The sequence below is a fragment of the Bison bison genome, unplaced genomic scaffold (assembly GCF_000754665.1).
Source record: "Bison bison bison isolate TAMUID 2011002044 unplaced genomic scaffold, Bison_UMD1.0 scf7180017864473, whole genome shotgun sequence".
Classification (NCBI taxonomy): Eukaryota; Metazoa; Chordata; class Mammalia; order Artiodactyla; family Bovidae; genus Bison; species Bison bison.
In genome coordinates, this window is record NW_011495034.1 from 17,196,873 (window position 1) to 17,209,447 (window position 12,575).

Here is a 12,575-nt window from a genome sequence, read left to right on the forward strand (position 1 = left end):
ATTTTTTTTTTTTTTTTTTTTCGTGGCTCTGAAAAGAGCCTTTGTATATATCGACTTTTCCTGGGTAACTGAAAGTAGAAGTGCCGTGGGAACGTGAACACTTTACTTGCCCTTGGCCTTGTGGTGGCTCTCAGTCTTCTTGGGCAGCAGCACAGCCTGGATGTTGGGCAGCACACCACCCTGAGCGATGGTCACACGTGTGCCTCACTTTTAAATTAAAAATTTTTTAAATCCTGAGGATAACAATTGCCCTCAAGAAATTGATCGTATATTGGGGAAGATGAGAGTTGAAAAATCGGGGGGAAATTTGTTGTGAAGAATAAACACTGCACAAATAATGTTGATATTTAGGTCAGTTGCAGTGGATTCTGCCAGGGTAATAAAATAAAAGCCATCATCCAGACTGAGCATTCTTTCTGTTCTATCCTGCAGTCCTGACAACCATTGTTCATTGTAATTGTTTATTGCAGGTGATGAAATTAAAATCTTAGTGGGGCAGTTGTTGATTTGGTCGTGGAACAAAAATAATCCCAGGTTTGAAGGTTCTGAGCTGTGTTCCTGCCTTCCTTGAATGTATCAGTTCAGTTGTGCTTGGAAAGAAATTAAAATAGGACTTTGCCTGTTAATATTTGCTGGGATTTATTGAGGTCATAATTCTTAATGCCTTTTAGTAGACATTAGCTTGCAAATTCAGTCACAATTAAATGCTAGCAGTTGAAATCATTCTCAGATCCGGCTTTTTAAAGATCAGCTCTGAGTAAGTAAATAGGACAGATAACTGACTTTATCAACTTTCGTCTTTCTGAGCAGCCATCACTAAATTGGTCTTTGTTTTAAAATGTTTAATGTTGCTGAATAGGGAAAGAGAACCAGGACCGCATTGAACAAGATTTGGATCCCATTGAACCAAGATTGCTGACTACCTAGGACTCTTCACCTGAGGGCAGAAACCTGAAAAAAATCTTTTTTTTCTTTCTTTTCAGAGCTCTTGAACAGAAAAATTTAAAGGCGTTTTTCCCCTTTAAATACTCTCTTTAGGTGTATGCCAAAATTCATTTATTATTAAAACTTGAATTAATACTTTAATTTCTTTTGTTTAGCTTTTTTATTTACTAGACTTTGAGTATAAGTTGTTTTGTTAATAGCTAAACTGATTCAGTTAGAGCCAGATATTCTCTGAATTGGGATAAATGAACCTTAGGCGAGAGAAGGGCTTTTAGTTCAACATGGAGATGAAATGTGAAATGGTGGAAATGTATTTTCCACTTCAGTGGTGGCGAGTGAGTGTGGACAGTGGGCTGGAGGGTCAGAGCAGCCTCATTTTTGTACAAATTCATGGTCTGTCTTCCTTCAGATGCCAAGGATCCTCCCTTATAAATCCTAACTTTTTCTCTTGAATTCTATTTATAGAATGTAAATCATCACAGTCATAAGTATCTGGGCATTCATTGGTTTTTCGGCTTCTGGAGGTCTCAGGTTCAGAGGAGTAAGCTTGAGGCTAGGGAGAGTTATCTGAAGCCTGATTCCTGTAGAGACTTGGTGCCCCTGCTTTGGAGGGTAGTATCCTGCACTGTTCATCACTTTCCTTACAGTCTTTTGGTCTTTTCTTAGTATGTGAGGACTCCAGCTGCACTGTGGCTCCATTTTGCCACTTCAGATTTGTTCTGCTGTCCCCAGTCTGACAGGTGACAATTGGGCAGTCAAATGTGCTTCACTTGTTCTATGAGTTACCTTTACACACAGTGAAAGATAATGTTCATCTGAACTGGATTATCCAGGAACTGGGTGCCTGCCTGATACGTTGCTGAATAACGGAACAAGGCAAGGCTCTATATGGGACATTGTCCTAGAAGCAGCTTATTTAATGGTTACCTTGTACTTGTTCACTTTTAGAGGGAGAGGAGGGTTTTGGTGAACACAGGCTTCTGGCCATTGTTTTTTTTTTCCCCTCTGTTGCCACTCCCACAGATTTGTAACTACTTTCCAGGAGTGGATGACAACTCTAGAATTTGTTGGGGCTTCCCTGGTAATTCAGTGGTTAGGATGCTGAGCTTCCATTGTGGCAAGGCACAGGGTTGATCCCTGGTCAGGGAACTAAGATCTCACATGCGTCACAGTGTGGCCAAAAAAAAACCCCAGAATTTTCTTACGTTGAATATACTGGTTACATTTGGTTTTTCTTTTAACTTTTTGACAAAATTTCAGACTACTGAAAAATTGCAAAAATTCCCATGTATCTTTCATGCAGATTTCTTAAATATCTTTTTCTCTCTTTATATATATACACCCACGTGTCACACATACAGATATGTATGTATGTGCTGATATATAACTATATTTCTTTTACTTGTCTTAAGTGCTTGAAAGTATGTTATTTATCCCTAATTTCCTATATTTCCTAAAAACAAAAGCAATTTCTTAAATAACTCAATGCCATGATCAAAAATCAAAAATTAATATTGATGCATCTACAGTCTCTGTTCTCATTTGCCAGTTGTCCTTATAATGTTCTGTAGAGCAAAGGAAAATCTAAGATCATGCGTTACATTCAGTTGTCATATTTTTTTAATCTGGAGTACTTGTTTAGTCGGTGTGTTTCGTGACATAAACATTTTTAAAGCTTGTAGACTACTTATTTTGTAGTATATCCTTCTCTGGCTGTTTTCTGACCAAGTTTGATGTTTGAGTGCTTCACTTTTCCAAAGTATTGAGTTCTGTAATTATGAAAAGGGGAAATAGTAAAATTCCTAAGTGGACATGGAGAAAGAAGCACAGTAGCCAGATCTGTTCTGCTGAGAATCCTGACAAAATGGAGTGGGCACGATTGTGGCAGCTGGCTTGGAAGAGTGCAGCCAGGCTCCAGTCCCTCAGTGCAGCGCCCTCTTACAGGTGACGCAGGTGTTCTGTGCTTTATAGTCTTCCTCTGTTTGGTGTTCAAAGCTGTAGCTTGGTGACCAGCAAGAGATGGTAGTTTCTCTGGCTTGTGTGTATCTTGCGTTTCCACCCATCCCACTGCCGCCGCCACCACATAGACACAGTCTTTTCCATCTTTTCCATCATGGCTAATCCACTGGGCTGTCTTTTGTCTATGCCTGTGCTGTTGTAACAGTGTCTCGGTGAGGCAGTACTCCTCTTCGTAAGTTACGATGCTCCCATGGCCACACTTGGGAAATGAAAGCACAGTGGCTAAGGGCGAGGCCTGCAGAGTCAAGCCGGCTAGATTTGAATCCTGCCCCTGCTCTTTACTACTAGCTGTGTGATCTTCTGCAAATAGCTCAACTTGGCTGAGTCTACTACATAGGAATTTTGTGAGAATGAAACATGAAAATAATGGACCTAACATCTATCGACTTCTTCCTATATACTAGTTGCTGTTTAAGTACTTATGAAGCATAATTGATTGTGATAATGCTTATTTTTCTAGAGCTGCTTTAATTATTCTTCAGACTCTTTAGCCCATTTATGACAAGAAATAACATGCATAATGCTGACATTTTTGATTAAGGTTTCCGGTTTGCCTATCCAGCAGATTGAAAGGTTAGTGGGTAGCAGGGGTTTGCAGTCACTGCTGTGTCAGAGGTTGGTCTTTTCCTTTCGTGATCCATCATCTCTTCCTTTAGGAATGGGGTCTGTTGCGAAGCTTTACAGCTCTGAGCTGATTTCAGAGTCTAGATATTAAGGAAATGGGAGTGGTGACAGGAAACGGGAGCCAGCAGCTGGGAAACAAGTTTGTAACTTGATGTCAGTGAACTGGTCTTCACTCCTAGAAGACAAAATTACATGCGACCCGTTGGAAGAGCAGGTGTCTTACCAGTTCGTTTCAGTTTTTCCATTTATGAGTGCATGATAGACAGCTGTTGAGAGCTATAATGTTTGCCATTGGGCAGTTAACTAGTAAACATTTTATTTTTAAAGTATGACATAGGCATTCAAAATTTCATGTGTCCTAAATGTAACTACTTAAAAGATTTGACATGTAAGCTGTATGAGTCTGTGAATTATTTCACATAATCTTAAAAATTCTTATGGACAGGCTCCTCTTAAACCTCATTTTCTTCCCCAATCTCTTCTAATTTAGACATGCCCTTGTGCAAGATAGTGCAATAGCCATTTGATAGAAATATTGTTTTAAAGTTTTATTTATTAACTTCAAAAGGAGTCTTACTTCTCATTACTCTTGTGTATTTAAGCCAGTGAAGAAAAAGAAGATAAAACGAGAGGTTAAGATTCTGGAGAACCTTCGTGGTGGAACAAATATCATTAAGCTGATTGACACTGTGAAGGACCCTGTGGTAGGTGCCTAGCTGTTGAAGGGGAGAGAGAGAGAGTGTGTGTGTATGAGAGAGAGAGAGAGAACCTGAAAATAATGGGAAACATTGTTATAATATGCTGGGAATGATTGTGTTTGTCTTTACTACTAAACGATTTTGAAAACCAGAAAAAATCATGGCGGCCAGTACTTTGGCCACCTCACGCGAAGAGTTGACTCATTGGAAAAGACTCTGATGCTGGGAGGGATTGGGGGCAGGAGGAGAAGGGGACGACAGAGGATGAGATGGCTGGATGGCATCACCGACTTGATGGACGTGAGTCTGAGTGAACTCCGGGAGTTGGTGATGGACAGGGATGCCTGGCATGCTGCGATTCATGGGGTCGCAAAGAGTCAGACACGACTGAGCAACTGAACTGAACTGAAAAGTATTTGTAGGAAAAAAAAATCCCTTTCCCAGTTTTATACCTTATTATTTTGATTCAGTCCACGAACGTTTGCTTCAAAGCTCCCTTATGCTCCTGCTTTTCTCCCAACTTTGAAAGCTTATTACTGCCAATTAACATTATTTTACCTCACTTAAGTAAGCCTGACATTTGAAAATCTGGGTTTACAGAAGGAGATACGAAGTGTGTCCATGTGGACACTTCCTGTGGAGAGCTGAACAGATCACAGACCCCTTGAGGTCACGATCTTGCTGTTTCTCATACTGGTCTTTAATTCGGCATCCACCATTAGGGCCCACATGGTATATGCAGATGCAGTTTAAATATTTTTGTTAAAATGCTTAATTTTTATCCATTTAAAATATGCTGTTTAATTTTGTTTTCTCGTCTCCTTGGAATTAACCTAACCTTAAGTATTTATGATTAGGCAAGCTTCCCATCCAATTTCTGTTCTTTTACCTCTTCTACCTCAAATATTTCTCTGTTCTCCCATGATAGTTTTTTAAGAACATCTTTGCTTTTGTCTGCTAAAGACATTCTCATAATGTAGCTAGCATGCATTGAACACTTACTATGTGCCAGGCATTATTCTGAGTGTTTAATGGAATTATATCATTTAATCTCTACAACAGTCCAGTTGGGTGGGTACCATTGTTGTCCATGTTGTCACAGTGCACAGGTAAGAAAACTGAAGCCTGCAGAGGTTAAGTAAGTTTCCCAAGATTACAGTTTTTCCTTTGGATCCTAAAAAGATTGAGAAGAATGGTTACATGCTAGATTATATCTAACTGGCATTAAAAATATATCCCAGCCTGGACTTCTCAGGTGGCTCAGTGGTAAAGAATCCTCCTGCCAATGCAGGAGACTCAAGAAATGCGGGTTTAATCCTTGGGTCGGAAAGATGCCCTGTAGAAGGAAATGGCAACCTGCTCCAGTATTGTATTCTTGCCTGAAAAATTCCATGGGCTACAGTCCATGGCATCGCAAAAGAGTCAGACACTGCTGAGCACACACACACACACACACAAGTTCCAAAAGTAGGAAAATGACTGTTAAGTGGATGAACATTAAAGGTTTACTATGTTTAAAAAAAAAAAAATGTGTCCCAGCCTAATCAGTTCAGATTGATTTTACAGTAACTCTGGACTGCATGGTCCTTGGAAAGGGCCTGCACTGTGAGCCAGTATGCAGTTTCACACCCAGTGCATCTCTCTCTTGTCTTATACATGTGTGTGTGCGCTAACAGAACTTAGCGGTTCCTGTCATTATTTTTGTAATGTTACTTAAAGCATGCGTGTTTTACATGATACGTAATACAAGTAAATCAAAGTGAATGAAAACCAACAGGGAACCGTCGTCCCCTAACTTGTCGGGGGACAGGCTTGCTCCTAGCCTATAGAGAGATCTGGTGGTCTTGTTGAAACCTTTCAACACTGGGCTAGCGAGGAATCCTTGGACTGCTCCTTGTTCTGGTAAAGACATGCATGCGTGCACTGTGGCCTGTTTGCTAGGTAACTTTTACCTACTTCCTTGAGCAGAACTGCACAGTCATAAAGATTTTCATGATTTTATTTCTTCCTATAGCCCTTTAAGCCCCTGCTTTTCTCTCAATTTTAAAAGCTTATTATTGCCAATTAGCATTATTTTACCTTAAGTAAACCTGACTTTTGAACATCAAATGTTGACCATTTTGTATTCATTACATTAAAATTTATAGTGCTTTAAAAGTATTTGATTTTATATGGTTTTGGAGGGGAGCACATCTTTGAAAAGAGACATTCTCTAATTATCCCTAGCCACGGCATAATTTCACATTATACCTTAGTGACGATCATAGACTTGGGAGTTTTTTTTGATTGTGGAAAGACCAATGGTAAATTCCCAAGACCTATGATAGTTTTGTAAAATGCGTTTGGTTCATTAAACCAAGGTGAAAACTTATTACTCTCTTTGTAGTTGACAGGCTGGAACACTGCAGAGCATATACGTCTTCACATAATGTGCCAGGCCCACTGACAGGTTGGTCAGAGAATAGACTCCTAAAAAACAAAAACAAAACCTTTATAATGAAAACTGCAACCATTTACAAAAGTAAAATGAATAGTATAATGAACCTATTTGCACACATCACCCACTTTAGCTCGTTAATCAGCTTGAGGCACTTTGTTTCATCTGGACCTCACCTACTTCCCCACCACCCACCATCCCCAATTGTTTCGAAGCAAATTTCAGACATAACATTTCAAGGGGATACTTTCTTAATAAGCTCTCCCTAATGAGTGAATTTCTCTTTCATCCAAGTGGGATTTGGGGATGGGCCAGTATGACAGAAGCAAATTAAATTTATTGTTTGAATACTTAACGAAGCATTAATATTCTCTCTTGCAGTCAAAGACACCAGCTTTGGTATTTGAATATATCAATAATACAGATTTTAAGGTGCGTATATGCTGTTTCTTTCTGGCATGGGGTTAATGGGGAGTGGGGAGGTGGTGATAATTACTGCTGATACTGTGGAGCACAAGGGAACCAGGAAAGGTCATTGCTGAGAGCAGGAGATAACATTGGATGAATTTCTTATAGCATTAGTACAGGATCCAGAAAGGAGTTAGATTCTTGCAGTTGGTGAAATTAAGCATTACTCTTTGCCTTGCTTACTCTGGGAATTACTACTAGGCTGGGTCTAAGTTAATCCCTCATCTGTAATGCTCATGTTGTAGACATGATGGGTGGATGTTAATTTTGATAGGAATCTTACATTCCTAATAGGAAGTGATAAATGGATACAGAACTTGTGTGAAAAGAGTCAGTATTGTACCTTGGATTCAAGCTATCAAATGGTGTGTGTGTTCATGCACACTGTATATAAAGCAAATGACAGAATCACTGTGCTTTTAGAAAAGCCCTGTTTTTGGGGTTTTCATCTGTTTATAGTGCATGTTAGTTTAGACTTTAAAGTGTTCTAAAAGCATGGTTTTAAGCTGATTTTTCATGAAGTTGTGTTTTTTATTGTTCAAACACTGCAACCTTCTGATAAGAGATCAGACATACTGAGCATGGTAGAGCATAATATGAAAACCAATATAAAAACAAATAATAGTGTTGATTTTTAGGGGCTTTTTAGGTAATTATAATTCTTTATCAGTGTAGAAAAGGCTTGTGATTTTGTTGTGGTGGAAGTTAGGAAAAAACCCAGTCAGCAATTGAAAGATGCTGTGCTAATGGGGAGTGATCCTTCTGGGTGAAAATAAAAGAATTTTATTCTCACATTTACTTTTTCTTAAGTAATCACTCTAAAGTCAATTAGTGAAAATATGCACAAATGGGTATTATGCCTTATAAAACAGTAAGCAGGTTTTATATTCAGTACAGTCATCCCTTGGTATCCATGGGAGATTGGTGATTGGTTCTAGACCCCCTCCCCAGAATACCAAAACCCAAGGCTTATATAAAAATGGCATTTATATTAAAATGGCACAGTATTTGCATATGTTATGTTACAACATATGCACATCATAAAAGATGGTACTTTAAATCGTCTCTACATTACTTGTTATACCTAATACTGAGTAAATGCTGTGTAGGTAGTTGGTGGAGCACAGCAAATTCAACTTTGTGGAATTTTTGTTTTTCAGTCCATGGTTGATTGAATCCTCAATCAACAGTGGGACAGTTGTATAGCTTTTCCCAATTAACAAGTTTCCTTGTGATGTAACTCCTTAAAGGTGAACTCTGAACAGTGGGATGTATATTCATTAACGAGCAGAGCAGTGCTTAGCTGGTAGAGTACTGTGGTGATATATGTAACTGATCACAGTTTTGCTATGAACAACTGAGGTTTATTAAGAATGTCTGTCATTGGGATTGTGTGTGTGTTTCTTAACAAACAGGCTTTAATGAAACCAAACATTTTTGTAATGCAAGTTTAAAAGATTGTCTTAATGGAACTTCATAGTGAAACCCCTTAGGTTTCAGTGCCTCTGTTTCCTTAATGAATGTTTACCAGTCATACAGCCACACATGTAAAAATTTTACTTCACCATTTTTGTGTTTCTCAAGTTGACAGCTGCTTTGTTGATTTAATGACACACAGAGAATCAGTTTTGAATTCCTAGAGAAATCTGACTTTGTACAAAGGAGATGTTTTGATGGCATGTATCCTCTAGGAGCTTCCTTTAAAAGGATCATGGGAAATTGGTGTTTTTTTTGAGGCTTGCATATCTGAAAACATCTTTATTTTGTCCTCCCAATTAATATATTTGCCATGATAGAGAATTCTATGTTGTAGTGAAGAATTGCCTCAGCATTTTGAAGGCATTGTTCCACTATTAACCACTGAAGCCACTGGTTTCATCTTATGTGTGATCTGCCTTTTTTTTCTTATGAAAGCTTTTAGTATTTTCTCTTTATTCTCAGTCTCTGAAATTTCACAGTGATGTGCTTTCATATGGGTTGCTTTCATCCTTTGTTCTGAGGACTTTTTAGTCTAGAAACTCATGTCCGTCCGTTTTGAAAAAATATTTTTAATGTTCTTTTCTTCCCTTTCTTCTTTGTTCTCACTTTCTAGAACTCATTCAAATGTTAGACTTCTTATCTTGGAACTCTGTTTTCTTCTCTGAATTTTTAAAAATAGTATTCTGTTCTTTATGTTTTATGTCATATCTTCTATTTTCTCACTGAGAATATGTTTTTTCCCCCCCATTATGTTTTCTTCTTCGTGTCTTTTTCTGTTTTTCTTCCAGATTCCCTTTTTGGGGGTGTTTTTGGTTTTTATCTCTGTTACAGTTGTCTGAAATGTCACAGGTTTTGAACGCCTGTGCCTACTGTAGTGTTAATGAACTGACTACTGATTGTCAGCTCTTGTCTCAAGGATGCAAGCCTGCCTGCCAGAATCTTAGTTGAGGAGAGAGCTATAGGAAGTACCTTGTGGACTTAAGACTTAATTTTCTCTTTCCAGTGTGGTGTTGAAAATGTTTTCCTACTTGCAGTTCAGTCTCTTTGCCCTTTTTCAGTGATACCTGGAGTCATCAATTCCTGAGCCTTTCTATAGTTTTTCAGTGTGAAGTGTTTGCTACTTACTGGGCCCCGTCTGCTGGCAGAATGTTGGCAGAATTCTCAGTTTTTTTGGTCTGCTCAGTCAACTGGACAATCAAAATTGGTTGTCTCTTCCCATTCTGTTAGTTTTGTGGGTGAATCCCCTCCCCCCCTGCTTCTTTTACAGATATTTTTGAGGAACTTTGGGAAGAAGCAGAGGTAGGGATTGGTTGGTTCTGCCATGTTATTAAACTGGAGGTCCTTTTTGAATGTTCAAGCCATGCCATCGTAGTCAACTTAAAAGATCTTAAATATCAGGTAGCCTGTGTGTGTTTTGGAAGAGCAGACTGTAACAGGAAAATCACTTTCTTTTCTGGATAGTATAACTGGCCGTAAGTGGGGAAATTGGTTGATTTAATGTCTGTGTTCTTCAGGCTTTTTGTGTCCATCTTATTAGGAAAGGTTGTTTTTATTTATTTTAGAGTCTTTCTGATTTTGTTATCAAGGTTATACCAAATTCGTAAGTTAGATAACTTTTCCTTTCTGTTCTCTGAAAAATTACATAAAATGGGAATGATCTAGGTGTCTTCTGAGGTGGGGAGAAGAGACTTCGGACTACACTTTCCTTTTTAAAATATACTCTTGGTTAAAGTTTTATTCCAGTTTTATATATCTTCCTAGGTCTATTTAGATAATTATTTCTAAAGCTGTCTAAATTATATTCACATAAAGTTACTGACAGCATTCTCTTAGAATTTAAAAATTTAATGGGCCTGTAATTACACCTTCCTTTACATTTGTAATATTATTTGCACCTTCACTTTCTTTTTTGTCTTTTTTAAAAAACTTCAGATTGTTAGAGATCTCTTATTAATGCTTTCAAAAACATCAGCTTTTGGTTTGTTCAGATAGTTTTTGTTAAATTGTTTATTTCATTCTGTTTCTACTCCTGTATTAATTATTTTCTTCCTTCTTTCTTTCTTATTTTCTTTTTTGGGTTTTCACTATTTTTCCTGTTAACTTCTTGAGTTGAAGTCAGCTGTCTTTCTTGATTGGTAGTAAGTGTGCTTTAAGTCTATACAACCCTGAGCACCATTTTAGCCACATTCAATGGTTATGTAACTCATGCCTATATAGTTTTCAGACTACAAGTACAAATTCCAAACTTGTGGATTTGGAATTTTTCCCTCAAACCTTTTTCACTTTGAAAATTTAAAAATCTACTGAAAATTGAGAACAGTAGTACAGTTAAGCCCTTACATTACCTAGATTACCAGTTGTTACTGTTTTGCCACATTTGTAGTTATTTCTCCCTCTCCTCCACCCTACCCTCTATCTTTTTGTTGAAATTATCTTAGAGGACAGTTGTAGACATCATGATACTTCACTCTCAGATATGCCAGCCCTGGAACTAGGTAGGCCATTTTCCTACGTAACCACAATACTGTTAGTACTCTTAAGAATTTTATATAATGCCATCTAATATACTGTATAGAGTTTATATTCAAAAGTTTCCCAGTAATTATTGTCCTGGAAATGTCCATTCAGGATCCACTTGGTGTTTTTGTTTTGTTTTTTAAATGATTCTTGGGACTTCCCTGGTGGTTCAGTGGTTAAGACTTCGAGCTTCCACTGCAGGGGGGCACAGGTTGGATCCCTGGTTGGGGAACTAAGATCCCACATGCCTGCATGGCATGACCCCCCTCCCCCAACCCTCCCAAAAGATTCTTTTAATTGTTTCCTTATTGAATACATTGTGTCCAGAAAACATGATCTGTATAATTTTGATATTTGGGATTTGTATATGGTTACTTTGTGGCTTTGGTACATGGTCATTTTTTATATCAAGCTTGTTAATTTAGATCTTATTCAGATTTTCTATGGCCTTGCTGATTTTTTTTCCCTTGATTTTATTTTGTGGTAGTGGTAATGCTTTGGTCAGTTTCTCCTTAAAATCATCAGTTTTGATTCATATATGTCAAAATGATGATAAAAGATACATGGTGATATTTAGAATAAAAGACAAAACTTGAAAACAAATGAATAGAAAAAGCCAGTTTCTTGAAATTGGAATGAGTAGTTATAGAAAACTCCCAAACTCAAAATTGTTTCAAGGAAGCTAAGGTACTGTTTTAAGGTAGAAAGAGTTTTTTTTGAGACATGGGTCTCAGTTTTCCATGCTTTGGGGAAAATGTAAATAAAAGTGAATATGCATTTTAAGTAAAAATATATATCATTTGGGCATTTAAAAAATTTATAAGACATCCCAAATGGATTCCATCTTGAGAAGATGGTAGACCGATATTAATCCATGGAAAATGTCATATCACTCACATAAAATTAGGCCTTGACTACCTGATTATCTTGAGGCCTTGTTAATGCTGTTAAGGTTTGATGTGGAGATGGTGCATTCACAGACTAAAAGTTTCCTTAATTGGGGCAACAAAATTTACTTTCATTATAGATGATTGACATTTTGTTATTTCTCTGTAAGGCATGTTTCAGGTAATTTGTGATAACTTTGATGTGCTTGACTAATGATTTGTTCTGCTTCCTTAAATTTCTAAAAATGTTGCCCTTGGTTTCATTCTGGATTTTGGGATTGTGTGTAAACAGTGCCTGCTGCATTCGACACCTTTCACTTGCACATTCCCCTCACTTTTTCTTCTCCCTTCGTGGGGACCACTGGTTTCTGGATGTAGCCAAGCTGTGTATGGCAGGGAATGTGCAGACTGTGTGTGTACGGTGAGAGTTTGCTGTGTTGGTGATTCCCGTGTCTGGTTGCGAACCTTCTTGAAGTGAGAATTCCTCTTGAATGACGGTTG

General features: G+C 37.9%; 1 protein-coding gene across 1 annotated transcript in view; it reads left to right on the forward strand.

Annotated features, from left to right (window-relative positions):
- The window catches only part of CSNK2A2 (casein kinase 2, alpha prime polypeptide), a 34,459-nt gene that overhangs the window by 4,395 nt on the left and 17,489 nt on the right, over nt 1-12,575 (forward strand). Inside the window, exons 2-3 of the mRNA XM_010861849.1 lie at nt 4,191-4,292; nt 7,105-7,155. The gene's annotated coding sequence lies outside the window, so the exon portion shown is untranslated. The remainder of the gene's footprint in view (nt 1-4,190; nt 4,293-7,104; nt 7,156-12,575) is intronic.